Genomic DNA, 16,083 nt, shown 5'->3' with positions numbered 1-16,083 from the left:
TTAGGCCTGAAGCGGTTAATACCGCATGTTATGTAATAAATAAAGTGTCCATTAGATCAAGACTAAATAAAACTCTCTATGAATTATGGAAAGGAAGAAGACCTAATATAGCTAACTTTCATGTATTTGGATGTAAGTACTTTGTACTTAATGACAAAGATGACTTAGGGAAATTTGATGCTAAATCAGATGAAGGTATCTTTCTAGGGTATGCAACAAATAGTAAAGCTTTTAGAATCTATAATAAGAGATCTCTCACAATCATTGAACTAGACCATGTAACCTTTGATGAATCTAATCCTTTTACAAAAGTAATTGAGATTGAAGAAAAAGATGATGCTTGACAAAAAGATATAGAAATCATAGAAGTTAAAGAAGAGAAAAATGAAGAAACCCCAAATGATGATCCTATAGAAAATTTTGAGTTACCCAAAGAATGGAAATATGTAAGAAATCATCCTAAAGATCAAATCATAGGAGAACCTTCTCGAGGAGTAACTAATAGATCATCATTGAAAAACTTATGTAATCATTATGCGTTCTTATCACAAGAAGAACCTAAAAACATAGAAGAAGCTTTATATGATGATTCTTGAATAATAGCTTTACAAGAAGAGTTGAATCAGTTAGAAAGAAATAGAGTATGGAAATTAGTTCCTAGGCCTAATTACCACTTAATAATTGGAACAAGATGGGTATTTAGGAATAAAAAAGATGAAAATGGCATAGTAGTAAGAAATAAGGCAAGACTTGCAGCTCAAGGATACAATCAAGAAGAATGAATAGACTACGATGAGACTTTTGCTCCCGTTGCACGAACGGAAGCTATTAGAATGTTGTTAGCATATACATCTCATAAAGAATTCAAACTATATCAAATGGATGTAAAAAGTGCATTTCTAAATGGTTTCATAAATGAAGAAGTTTATGTGGATCAGCCTCTTGGTTTTGAGCACAAAAACAATCCTGATCATGTATTTAGATTAACAGAAGTATTGTATAGGTTAAAACAAGCTTCTATAGCTTGGTATGAGAGGTTGAGCGGATTTCTACTAGAAAACGGTTTTTCAAGAGGAAAGGTAGATAACACTTTATTCATAAAATTCAAAAATAAAGACATGCTTATCATATAGATTTAAGTTGATGATGTTATATTTGGTGCTACAAATGATGAATTATGTAAGGAATTTGCAAAGTACATGCAAGATGAGTTTGAGATGAGTATGATGGGAGAGTTAAATTACTTCTTAGGACTGCAAATCAAGCAAGCTAAAAATCGAACGTTTATAAATCAATCAAAATACATAAGATACATGCTTAAGAAGTTTGACATGGAAGGAAGTAAGCTCATAGGAACTCCCATGAGTACCTTCATAAGCCTTGATAAAGATGAAAATGGAAAATCAATAGACATGAAATATTATCGAGGTATAATAGGAAGTTTTTTTATACTAAAAAGCCAAAGTTATATTTATTGAACATTTAAAACCTTTGGCTAAAATCTTAAATGATATGGTTGCATAATTGAGGAGGAGCAGTCTTGCTTAAAATTCATCCAATATGCATTTTATTGTAATGTGCTTATCATTTCATATATATTGAATGCTTTTTTTGAGCTGAACGCAAATTTACATTTGTGCTAAATGATTATATTCTCTGATGAATGGATAATTTTTTTTTTTTATTGTTTTGAATTGAATGCCACTGTCCATTGCTTGTACAAGTGAATATATTATTTAAAAGATAGTTTATTCTTATGAATTGTCGTTTGAACTACTAAATGCATGCTTGTCTTGAATACCTCTCGCATGGCGGATGCAGTGATGTGAATTACATGCTAGTAATGGATATAGATTCTTGCATGCTTGAGTAGAATTATAAATTGATTGCATGAATCTATCAGGTTTTATGTACATGAAAAAATGGGAAAATGTTCAATTTATAGACGGCATGCTGCCGAAATTTTAGTATAACTTTTCCCAAAAATAAAACCATGTATTAGGATAATAATTTAATGCATGCTAAAATATTTTTTGAAAGGATGAGTGAATCATAAAAGAATATTATTTTTCATCCTTAGTTATAGGATGCATGCTGAACTGTCCACTAGTGCATGTTGAATTTCAAATGTTATATGCTAAACTAAAAAACATGCAAAGTCTTTATGTTTATTTCCTAAGATTCTAGTTAATTAAATAGGTTAATACAAGTAAAATCCAAAAAGCTATAAATTAAAACATGTACACATTATGTTGTTCTAGGAGTGACTAGTTCAAGGACACCATTTGGTCCAAATCTTTGGGTTATACACTTTCATTCCGGACCCAAATGGTAAAGCATCATCCTTATAATCAAACATCACATGTTTTCATGATAGTCTATAAACTAGGACAATTGCATGACTTAAGAGGGGTTTTCGTATTGGACACACTCATTGTATATTTTGAGTTGTGTCATCCTTATTGAACCCCTATTGCATAATCTTGAGTAATAGCCTTGACTAGCTATCTTGTTTTAAATTGAAATGCAATATGTTATGCACATAAGTTGAATGTCTAATATTTGCTACATACTGAAATCCATAGAAAGGATGAAATATTATGAATGTTCTTAAATGATCATCATCCTTGAGCTATAATGCAAGTATGTGTGCACGAAAATATACAGGGAGAGTTTATGCCCCACTTTTAATAAAAATGAACTTAATGCTTATAATCTCTTGCATGCTAAGTTTTGTTATGAAGGATGATTATATGATGGACGCATGTTGACTTTACTGTAATCCCAAGAGGGGGTGAATTGGATATTTAAAAAATTTCTTTCCTAGGTCAACTAACTAGTAGCAGTATTTCTCAAACCTAGGGTCAATCTAGAGTATATATGAAATAAGAAGATAAATACAATTGTAATTAATTTGCTCCGAGTAATTCAAACAAGCATGCATAGTATAGTAAAGCAAATAAAGTAAAAATGACACCAGATATGTTATCGAGGTTTGACCTACGTGCCTATAGCTCGTAAGCCCAAGGATTCCACTAAGGCTCACTTCATGAGTGGAGCGACACCGAATATAATACCAGGTCAAATTCTCAGGGCTGACCTCAGCCTTTACAATCAATCTTTATAGGCTAGATTTTCACCCCTTCAAGCCATGCCTGGAATACAACAGATAATCACAACAATTACGTGTACAATTTCAATACTTCTAGCACAAGTAGATTCGTACAATATTACGATCTAAAATATGTGCACCCACAAATGATAATGTAACGACCTACTACTTATTTAGCATTTTTTTTTCTTATATGTAAATCATAATATCATCTGTCTGAAATACTACTAATAACATCCCAGGCCCAAATGAGCACTGGGGAAGACTCTGTACGTCATGTAAAACTAGGCAACGGTAAACAAAAACTGGGAACTGCTATATACAATACAATACCAGAAAACTATAGAACTCTGAAATAGATTTACAATACAAAATACCCAGTGACGTCACTATAATCTGAAAACTATCCCAAAACACTATTATCTCAAAAATACCTACCCTTCCCACAAGGGCAGCTCAAGTCAGCCTCTACCCGCGAGCCTAATTTGCTCGCCTAGCTGGATCTCCTGAAAAATGATAAGTCACTGGGATGAGACAATGCTTAGTAAGTGGAAATATGCTATTATTAGTGTGTGGCGGCTGAGTTACATATTTAAAATACTAAAATAATACTGAAATCTGAGAAAACTAATAAACTGTATAGAATATATCTATCTATCATGTAATCTTTAAAATATGCTTGTGTATCTGAGTTTGCTATCTGAAGGTACTGCTAGTATAATAATATAAATTGCTGTTATGTGATATATCTATACATAAGAACTTCTGCTATACCCTGGGATCTGTATATCATGATATAACCCCTCATGATAGGGTTGTGCGGTCCGTAAGCTGGACTTACTCTAGTTGGCCTACCAGGTAAGTCAATCTATATCTGTACATCCGTCAATCTAGCCCACTGCAATCTCTCCGGGCAATCTCCAAACTCTAACATTGTCTAACCGACCACCTCAACCCCGCTCGCTAGGGAGACTGCAATCTCTCTTGGCTCGGCTAGACGGAATCCATATACTATCTGAGTTATATGGTTGCACTCTATTCTGTACTAGCAACGGTACCGCGCTCTTCTGTATATTTATCTATCTGTGATTTCCACAGGGTTCTGTAACTGTGTAATACTGTATACATATATAAATATATAATAATCTTGCTGCTTTTAATATGATTTCAAAAACAACCATAACATTATAGTTCTAAACTGTATTCATAATATTTGTCTGTATCATCTGTGATTTCTGTCTGTACTATCTGTAACAACTGTATATAATATCTATATATAATATTTGTGTATAATATCTGTGTATAATATCTATAATTTCTGTATAATCTAGTTATAGCATCTTGATGCTATAATTGAATAATTTGTCTGTAATATCTATAAAATTTGTATAAGTGTTATGGTGTAGAAATCGTGTTATTCTAAGAAATACTATAAGTTTCATTCATTGCTAATGATTTGAAATATCTGAATATCTGTAATACTAAAAAATCTACATACTATACTGTAATAAACTCATGCCACACATTTGCGTAAACATATTCTCATGCTCAATTTCTATAATTTTGCTATAAAGATAATATTCATAATTCTCTAAGAAAAATAATCTGATCTGCATGCTTGTTTATACATATTCATAATATTCTGTATACATAATAAAAATTGCTAGCATAGCATATTTCCCTTACTTTAAATTTGAAAAACTCTTATAAAATTCCGACTTTATACCCGCACGATTCCTAGCTCAACATCCTGAAAACAATATCCCCCAGAACAAAACATCAGTATTTCCTTACCTACAACATTTCTTACAACTACAAGGAAGGCATAATCTGAATAAAATGTCTTACCCTGAAGCTCAATTTCTATAATTCTGCTATAAAGGTAATATTCATAATTCTCTAAGAAAAATAATCTGATCTGCATGCTTGTTTATACATATTTATAATATTCTGCATACATAATAAAAATTGATAGCATAACATATTTCCCTTATCTTAAATTTGAAAAGCCCTTATAAAATTCGGGCTCTATACCCGCACGATTCCTAGCTCAACATCCTGAAAACAATATCCCCCAGAACAAAACATCAGTATTTTCTTACCTACAACATTTCTTACAACTACAAGGAAGGCATAATCTAAATAAAATGTCTTACCTTGAATTTAGGATGAATTTCAAATTAACTTTCCCCACGATCTGCTCCAACAAACTTGCAAAGAATTTCGCCAGGAGCGTCATGGTGGCCTCAGATCTTCAATTTGGCGAGAAATGGGGCCAAGATAGAAGAGAGAAGGGGAGGGGGTCGTAAGAAAGAGAGAGGGAGAGAAAGAGAGAGAGAGAGAGAGAAGGGTTTTGCGCTGAAGATTTGATTAAAAATCCAAGTTTCAGCTCTTTATAGGGCTAGATTCTTTGAAGAGACGCGTCACCTCTTCAACGAGTCCTTAAGTAATTTTTTCGACAAACCCTACCTCCTCGTCGACGAAATTCAGTCTGCCTAAAAACCCTCTTTCGATATCTTCTCGTCAACGAGGCGTGACTTCATTGACGAAGCCTGCTGCCTCCTTCTGTTTCTATTTCCATTTCCCTCTCTCTTTATTATTTAAATACCATTATTCTTCGGGTTGTTACAGATAAGATCTAATGCTCAAGTGAGATTTGCTAAAACACTATTTTAGCTCTCAATAACAATGTATATATGTGCGTATACGTGAGAGTAACTACCTTTGATTCAAGACAAATAAAATCAGTATATGTTAAAGGAACTTTGAATCTTATAGAGAAAATATCAATACAATATTTTTCAAGTATAAGCGCAGACGAGATTAGGGTTCAAGCTTGCTTAAAAGTATTTTATCAAAAATGCAAGCAAACTTTCGAATTTGGTAATGAAAATGCCAAGACTCGGAAGCTAACAATGAGTCTTCTCAAAAGATATTTATTAATCAAATATATTGAGAAAGAACCCTAGCTTTACTCTCCAAGAAAAATATCAATCAATACATGAAAATGAGATTAATGAGCTTTAGGAACGAATCTGTGTAGGCACACACCAAATGAAAATCAAACTCCCTCTAACTTGCAATTAGTTTGCAAGAAAGGTGTAGACACCCCAATTTTAATCAGGTCTTTGTGAGAAAACTATGTGTACTTAAAAGCTAACTTTATATCCCGAGTGTATTAAAATGAGTCCCGGCATTTTAAATTGAGTCTCTGTTCTTAAATCGAGTCCCGGATATTTTAAATTGATTTCCAACATTTTTCAAATTTGAATCTTTTATTTTTAAAGTCCCTATATTTTTAAATTGAGTACAGATACTTGAGGTTAGGTCTTTCATTTTTCAAAATTTTGATTGAGTCCCAGAATTTTTAGATTGAGTCTTTCTTTTTATTTTTATTTTTGGGCTTTATGTTGGCAAGAAAATAAAAGAAAATAAAAAAAAAAAGGAAAAAAAAAAAAAAGGGAGCTTAGGGTTTTAGATATTTAGGGTTTATATATATATATATATATATATATATATAGAAATAGGAAGGAATACAAGAAGGAAGGCACGACTGCGCAGGGCTCTCACCCTCTTCATTCTCTGAATCTCTCTATTCCCTCTCTTACCACAACCATCCTCTCCCTCTCCTTTGCACTATCACCGCCGTCACCCTAACCTCACCCACCATCACAACCTATGAGTAGCTCTCCTATTCTTCATCTCGTCTCCTCCACTTCATGCACACATCCCTCTCTCACTCTCTCATCCTCCCTCTCTCCTTTAAGAATATAGCATCAACCTCTCTCTCTTTTAACCAACACACACTGCTCCTTGCTCCGGCTGCCCCTCACGGCTCTCCCACAACTCAGCAGAGCCACTATAGATTCCGACTTCCCAACGGATCTTCCATCCCGACGAACCAAGCACGTCGTCGCACCGGACATTCCAACAGCCTCTAGCCTCCCTCCATCTCGCGCAGCCACTCGCAGCAACAACAGCCGCCGCTGTTGCTTTCCGCTCCGCAGCCGCAAACAACCACCAGCCACGTTTCCCCAGATTTCAGCCACTATCTCCTGCTCTGGTTAGCTACCATTCGCACACAGTCACCACATGGCTTACCTTTTGTTGGCAAGACTCGGGCTCTCCTCTGTCATCACCATAGCGCCGTCGCCACCACTTGGCATCGCCGATGCCCTTTGACAAACGACGGACAACCGTAGCACCCCGTCGTGAGTTCCCTAGACTCACATGCAAAAACACACACAAATTCACAATTTACACACACACACACACACACACACAGTAACGACAAAGCATGCACAGCACACCAAAAAAAATTTATATTTATTTATTATAATTATGGTAATTTTTTTTATGTTGCAATATTATTCACATGTTTTAATGTATTTAGTCCTAGGCTTGAATATTTATGTTTTATTGTTAATGTTTGAAGTATAACATGGTTATTGTCTTGAATATTTATTTATGATTTTTGATGTGTTGATATTGTAATATTTTAAGTGCAACATATTTAGTTGGCTTGTATATTTAGTCATGATTTCTTTGTTGATTTTGTAACATTTAATATGTAATATTTATTCTATTTGTTTGCATATTATTCAAGGTTTTTGACTTATTAAAGTTTTTGGTTGTTATGTTTATTGTTTTTATAGTATTTAGGGTTTCCTTGTTTCTTTTTATTATTGTTTATTATTCAGGAGTGAAATCATGTCATGTTTACATTTAGGTGTGTTATATTTATGTTTGGATTGGTTTGAATGTTTGGGGCTCAACTACTACCATATATCTTGTGCACTGATTTTAGGGTTTCCATATGATGTATATTTTTAGGCTTCTATATCATTGAATATTAGTGGATAGAATTCAATTTATTTCCATATTTATTTTTAAAGCTCCCATCTTGTGGCATATTAGTTTCTCTAGAGCTTGTGTATATTTCAAGTTACATTCATAACTTGAATTATTTCCATAATTTCTTTCTTTTTCTTTACATGTTTATATATTGTATATAATTCCTTGGGTTTGATTATTTCCATACTAAGGTATATTATTAGGGTTGGATTGATTGTTAAACTTGAGTTTTATCATTGAGGTTTTGACCATTATGATATATAATATTTACTTGTCATGATATATAGTATTAGTATTATATTATTTTCTTTATTAGCTATTCGAAATTTCAGAAAACTATAGAAAAACTATAAAAGGAGAAAATTAGGAAAACAGTTCTAAAAATGCTAAAAAATTCATAAAACTCAAAAAAATCTAAAAATATATTTTGGACTTGATTTTCATGATTTTGCCTTAATTGCCTTTTTGTTATTTCAAAATTCAAGAAAATTAAAAAAGAAACTTCAGAAAAATCAAGAAAAATATTTTTGAAGTTACAATCAGTTTTGGCTCTCTTTTCTATTCGAAATAAATTCCAAAAACCTTTCAGAATATTATTTTTCCTACTTAAAAAATTTTATAAGAATTTCAAAAATCCCAGGAGTGTGTTTTTCAAACTATCTTCTTGATTTTCCTTCCCTATGATTTTAAAGAAAGGGTATGAGTTTTTTAAAACTTCTCGTACCCCAATTCTAAGGGAATATATATATATATTATGTACATTTTTGTGTGATTTATTTCTTTACATGTGCATTTCATAAATTCACGAAAGCGAGTAATTTTAAAGACTTATTAAATTTAATTGGTGGGATAATTTTTTATTAATTAGGTACCGTTTGTAAGAACGGGCGCGTAGTTGGTGCTCATACCTTCCTCTCATGTAACCATACTCTCGATCCCTGCTTTGTTAACGCAGACCGATTCTACCCTTAATTGGGTAGTAATCAAATGTTCTAACCACACTAAAAGTTTATGGCAACTCCATTACACCATTTTTTCCGAAAATTATCAAATACATTTTTCATTCACCTCGTTCCGCTTGGGATGTTGCGACCGCTTGGTGACTCCGCTGGGAATGTTGTGACAGCTTGGCGACTCCGCTGAGAACTTTAAAGAGTCGAGCTAGTAATTAATCATAAATTATCCTGAATTCGAATTTAACAAGTCTTTTAATTACTCCTTTTTTGTGAATATTTATTTTGTAAATATTTTGTGTCCATAATTTTTGGATAAGTCTGTTAATTGTGAATATTTTGTTTCCATAATTTTTGGATAATTATGCTAATTGTGAATATTGTGTTTCCATAATTTTTTAATAGGCATGTTATTTGTGAACATCGTGTTTCCATAATTTTTGAATAAGCATGTTATTTGTGAATATTTTGTTTCCATAATTTTTGAATAATCATGTTAATGGTGAATATTTTGTTTCCATAATTTTGGATAATTATGTTAATTGTGAATATTTTGTTTCCATAACTTTTGAATAAGCATGCTATTTGTGAATATTTTGCTTTCATAATTTTTGGATAAGTATGTTAATTGAGAATATTGTGGTCCCGTAATTTTTGAATAAGCATGTTACTTGTGAATATTTTGCTTCAATAATTTTTTTATAAGTTTGTTAATTGTGAATGTTGTGTTTCCATAAGTTTTTGATTAATCATGTTAATTGTGATTATTTTGTTCTATAATTTTTGGATAATTATGTTAATTGTGAATATTTTGTTTCCATAATTTTTGAATAAACATTTTAATTGTGAATATTTTGTTTCCATAATTTTTTAATAAACATGTTAATTTTGATATTTTGTTTCCATAATTTGTGAATAAGCATGTTAATTGTGAATATTTTATTTCCATAATTTGTGAATAAGCATGTTAATTGTGAATATTTTGTTTCCATAATTTTTGAATAAGCACGTTAGTTGTGAATATTTTGTTCCCATAATTTTTTAATATGCATGCTAATTGTGAATATTTTGATTCCATAATTTTTTTATTTGTGTGTTCCTGCATTTTTTTTTTTAATAAGCATTTGAATTGTGAATATTTATCTAAGTACTTTTGAATAATTCATGTGAACATCTTTGTGGATATTTGCTTCCATGGTTGTTTAAATAAGTATGTAAATATCTTTGATCGAATTTGTTTCAATGTATAGCATGTGAATAAGTGTGGGGTAGCGGGATTGGGCTGAAGTTATGAATTCACACACTTTCACGTGCCTTCTACCTGAGTGTCACCCTTAGAAATAGAAAGGAGCACAATACAGTTAGCCCTCATGGGACAAGGTCCTTGGAGGCGCGTGAACCACTCCGCTTAGTTTGAACTCTATCCAAACTCTTTAGGTGAAGATAGGGTTCAAGTTGAGAACCTATTGTTAATAGGGTTAGAGCCTACCCACACACACTTGTCTATAGTTTTTCCTAACTATGATAGAGTCATGAAGAACCCCACATATACAAACCTTCCCCGGGTTGGGACAAGAGTCACATCCTTCTCCATATGATTTAATACAGTCTTTTGTATATATGTTTTGAGATACTTTGTATTATGTCATGCATTTTTCATCCATTTTAGGCATCCATACCACTTAGTCAATATTCTGGAAAAGTCTGACAGTGAGACCACGACCCATTCTTTTAAAAATAAAGCACTTGGCCTAAGCAATTTAAAAGATTGGTCGGTCCAATCCTTTTCAAATAACTCAGGCCCAACTCTTTTCAAAACAAACCTAGACCCAACCTTTTTCTAAGCAAACAACCTGGCCCAGGCTTGATTTTCAAAGAGCCAAACCCAGATTTTAAAAGTAGACTTCGGCCCTATTACCTAAAATTTCAGGCCAAAATGTGTAAGCAATCCAAGCCCATGTTTTAAAACACCTGAGTTCCTAATGCATATCTAAGCCTATAAGCCCACATTGAACCAACCTAATGGGTTGACTCACCTGAGTTAACCACAAACCTAGATTATAACCCGATCCTTGGTAGGATCTAGGGTACTTGGACCATCACCAGGGAAAGGGATGATTGAGGGAGGAATTTATTGACCTTATTGGTCATACCAAGTTTTGATTATGACAAATACTCAAGTATTTAATGTCTATCAAGTTTGTGTGCAGGTTCATATTTTGCAAGATCATTTGTGGCATGAGAAGACTTAAAGTCTAAAACCCAGAAGATTTATTCTTGTTGTAATTTATTTTACGCTCATTCGAGTCTGAAATAGTATTCTAGGAAAAGGTCTGTAATAATCACTACATATCATGCATGTAGATGTAATAAGCTCAAAAGAGCTTAGAAAGACCTTAGGTCCTTGCAAATACACATAAGTTGTCCCCAAAAACACATATATTATCAGCGGAATTAATTGAAGTAAAACTAGACTTATAGGGTAAAATCAGTGAGGCTTCAAGAGATCGAACTATTGTGTTCAAAACACTTCAGGCAACCGAACCATTGACTGGTCAGAGTGTTGACTTGATTTCGAGCGACCGAACCACAAAGAACATAGCATCCCAGGTCAACTGAACCACAATTCTGATATTTCCCACCAACTCGGCAGCCCGAACTTCAAGTTCAAAAATGTCTCGGGCTACCGAACACATAAGTTCGGTAAACCAAACATTGGACCAAGAGACCAAACCTCGGACATAATAGAAATCGCCTTCAGTCAGCAAACCGAACCCATACTCAAGCACCCGAACTTCAAAAATCAACTTTTTGTATTGTATCTGTTTGGGTGACCGAACCATGGGTTAGACGCCCAAAACTCTCGGTTTGTTTTAATTTTTACCATGGTTAAGAAGGGTTAAACAGGGTTAATTTTTCTAAACACTTTTAAAACAAATTTAATAATACCCTTCATACCCCCAACGGTTATAATTTTAACCTATTCCATATATAGGGGTTCATTTGCTTGGATTAAAGATGATTAGCCATTTTGATTAGCAAAAAAACTCTCTGAAATTTCCAAATCCCATTTTCTCATACTAAGTCCATACACTCATATACTTCTATTCCTTTGAGAAATCTAGCATTGTGAGTGTTTTAGTCATTGATTATTATTGCTAGAAACCCTCACTTGCTCCTACATATTTGGTTTTTGATTGAGGGTTAAGCAAAGGATTTTTCCCCTTGATTTTATTTAATAAATCTTTGGTTGGGAAAAATCTTATAACTCTGTGGGTCTTTGCATTATTATTGCAAGACTCATTAAGGCTTGTATTTTTGTGTGCAAAAATATTTTTATAAGTTCAAATTTGAATATCTCCTTGTACTTTGATTTTGAGAAAACTATTTTTGAGATATTCTAAATTTCTATGAAAAACCAAAAAAAATATTTTCAAAGTTGAAGATCATTTTTGGCACTCTTTTCTATCTGAAATAAAATCCAAAAACCTCTCGGAATATTATTTTTCCTACTTAAAAAATTCTATAAGAATTTCAAAAATCTCGGGAGTGTGTTTTTCAAACTATCTTCTTGATTTTCCTTCCCTATGACTTTAAAGAAAGGGTATGAGCCTTTTAAAACTTCTCGTACCCTAATTCTGAAGGAATATATATATATATATATATATATATATATATTACGTACATTTTTGTGTGATTTATTTCTTTGCGCGTGCATTTCATAAATTCACAAAATGGAGTAATTTTAAAGACTTATTAAATTTAATTGGTGAGATAATTTTTGATTAATTAGGTACCGTTCATAAGAATGGGTGCATAAGGGGTGCTCATACCTTCCCCTCGCATAACTGTACTCCCGATCACTACTTTAGTAATGCAGACCGATTCTACCCTTAATTGGGTAGTAATCAAGTGCTCTAACCACACTAAAAGGTTCGTGGCGACTCTATTATACCATTTTCCCTAAAATTATCAAATACATTTTTCATTCCCCTTGTTCCGCTCGGGATGTTGCGACAGCTTGGCGACTCCGTTGGAGATGTTGCGACAAAAGGAGTAATTAAATTACTTTCTGGTTTTGAAAAGATTTTTTAAGAAAAAATATATGAGAGTATGAAGTATTGGCTTGAAGATATGAAAAATATGCAATGTAGGCTGAGGAAAAATCAAAGAGAATTTTTGTCTAATTATGTTGCTAATTATGTGCCAATATGGACAAGTAAGGGGTATATATAGAATTCCCATAATTTTTTAACGTTCGGGACACAGAGGGAAATTCCAAAAAGTTTAATTAACAATTAACTTTGGTTTAAAGCCAATTACCACGGTTAAAAATATGGCAACCCTAGAGTTTCGATCACCCGACTAGACACAGTCAGAAAAGTTCACTTTCTGACTTCGGGTGCCCAAGTGAAGGTTCAGGTGACTGGGCCAAGGCAATTTTCCAAACGCTTGAGGTTTGGTCGCCCGATTATCAGTTTGGTTTGCTAAACATATTACTTCAATCTCCCGGGGTATATTTGAACTTAGAGTTCGGGCGCCTAGAGAAGGTGAAAAGTGACACCCCTTAGATTCAGTCAACCATGAACAGTGTGTTCATTTTGGGTTGGTCACCCAAACCACAACCAACTTTGTTGACTCTTACCTATTCGGTCAACTGGGACATTTTCAACGTCCTGAGTTCGGTCAGCCAAAGCCCTTTCAAGATTAAGGGTAGGTCCAATTTTTGCTTAAGTTTCACCCCTACTTGTATAGGACTTGTAAGTTTAAGGGGATTGTGCAAGTGATGTTATATGGACCTAAGGTCGTTCTATGGCCATTTAAGCATTTGACCCTATCATGCATGTGATGCAGTTATTACGTACCATAATATGTTACAGACCCAAAATGAATTTAAACATCAAATACAAATGAAAACACTTTGGTCTTCATTTCCCTTAAATCTGCATATGCCATCATATGATTTAAGACTTTTCCATTTCATGCGAAGAGTGATCCTGCACACAAACTCAGGGCATAGATTAGATCCAAAGATATTTGTCAATATCAAAACGGGATATGACCTATAAGGTTAATATTCTCCTCCTTTTTTATGATGACAAATACTTCATGGAAAAGTGGGTATCGCCATGAAAGGCTCCCCCTGAGAATATGCAAAAGGAATTTAAAGCTTGAGCATATAAGAAAAGGAATACATGCAATCAAATTGTCTCAAATATGATTTTACCCAGTTTTGGCTACTTCTCCCCTTTTTGGCATCAGCAAAAGGGCCAATATAGATAAGATATAGAAGCATACAGGCACACCGTAGGTAAAAGTCATTCAAATACAAGACTTAGTTTTGGGAAAGTTTTTAGAAATTTCAGCAGCATGCTGTTTGAAAGTGGAGCATTTCCCCAAAAAAACTATATATCAAGGACCTAATTGAGTTCAACAAATAGTTTACAATAATTACATCAATTAACTCAAACAGTCTAGTAAGAATCAAAGCAGTTATATAATAAGCATTACCTTCATCATCCAAAAGATAGTATAGTCATGCAATGCAATATGGACGACAAAAGTGATCTCACAAAGTATGAATTATATTTATAAGTGATGTGAGAAAATTGTTTATCATGTCAGAGCCGTAGATTTCAAGTCAAGTAGCTCCCCCTTAGTTTATGCACTCAATCATATTTCTAGGTGGCATTCCTATTGTGCATTAGACCTAATTCATGTCTAATTTGAATAAATCTATCCTCCTAAAGAGGTTTTGTGAATATATCAGCCCATAGTTTAGTTGTGCACACAAACTCAAGTGTCATATCCCCCTTTTGCACATGATCATGAATGAAATGATGTCTAATTTCAATGTGTTTGGTTCATGAATGTGAGATGGGATTCTTGAAGATATTGATTGCGCTAGTGTTATCACATTTGATTGGAACCGTGTCATGGTGCAAACCAAAATCCATAAGTTTTTGCTTCATAAAAAACGTTTGAGTACAACAACTTCCAGCTGCAATATATTTAGCTTCGGCTGTGAATAAGGCAACAAAGTTTTGTTTCTTGGAGAACCAAGAAACCAGAGATTGTCCTAAGTAATTACAAGTGCTGCTAGTACTCTTTCGATCTACTTTACTATCGGCAAGTCAACATTTGTGTAACTCACAATCTCAAAAGAAGTATGCTTAGGGTACCACAATCCTAACTCAATAGTCCCAATAAGGTACCTAAGTATCATCTTAACTGCTAACAAGTGGGACTCCTTAAGTGCAACCTGAAATCTAGTATACATACAAACACTAAACATAATGTCAGGCCTGCTAGCTGTAAGATACAAGAGACTACCAATCATGCCACGATATAAAGTTTGACATCAACAGGAATGTCTTACTCATCTTTATCAAGCTTAGTGAAAGAGCTCATAGGAGTTTCTAGAATTTTACCATCTTCCATATTAAAATTCTTGAGCAAGTCCCTAACATATTTTGATTGGCATATGAAAGTCCTATCTTTGGCTTGTTTAATCTGGAGTCCTAGGAAGAAGCTTATGTAGAGGCTCGAGAAAATAAAATAATTAAAGAAATTAGGAAAAATAGATTTTTGGCTAAGGAAGAAGAAAATCGGCGATGATTTTCTGAAGGAGGAAGAAGACCAGCAATGGTTTTCTGAGGGTCAGAGCAAACCAGCGATGGTTTTCTCTACAGTGAGTCCTACAAGGGACCCACAAGCCATCTTCCTTTAAAAAATAAATTTTCTCTCTTTCTCTTCTTAAACCTTACGAAACTCCTCACTCTCTCTCTATGATTCCAACTTCATGTTAGCCCGGATTGACGATCAGGAACCACCACGAGGTTCTTGGGAAAATTATCTACAACGTACGCGGAGCAGATTTTCAAGTTGGGGTTCTGAGGCATCATCCCAAAACCAGGGCAAGTGGTGTATTTCAAGGTTTTTTAAGTTAATTTGGAGTATATGAAATGTAGGAAGTGTTAAATGGAAGTTATTCGGGGAGTTGTGTTGAATAATTTGGGAAAAATGTGCATTGCAGGTTTTTAGGCTACGAATGCCGAAGGGCATAGAAAATTCGGTGTTTAGTGGAATATCATAAAGTCAGGTAAAGGGAATAAATTATAGCAGGCTTTTATTGAAAATTATGGATTAAGAAATATGTGAAAA

The sequence above is a fragment of the Malania oleifera genome, chromosome 5 (assembly GCF_029873635.1).
Source record: "Malania oleifera isolate guangnan ecotype guangnan chromosome 5, ASM2987363v1, whole genome shotgun sequence".
Taxonomy (NCBI): domain Eukaryota; kingdom Viridiplantae; phylum Streptophyta; class Magnoliopsida; order Santalales; family Ximeniaceae; genus Malania; species Malania oleifera.
The sequence above is the reverse complement of the archived record's forward strand: the minus strand, read 5'-3'. Positions refer to the sequence as shown.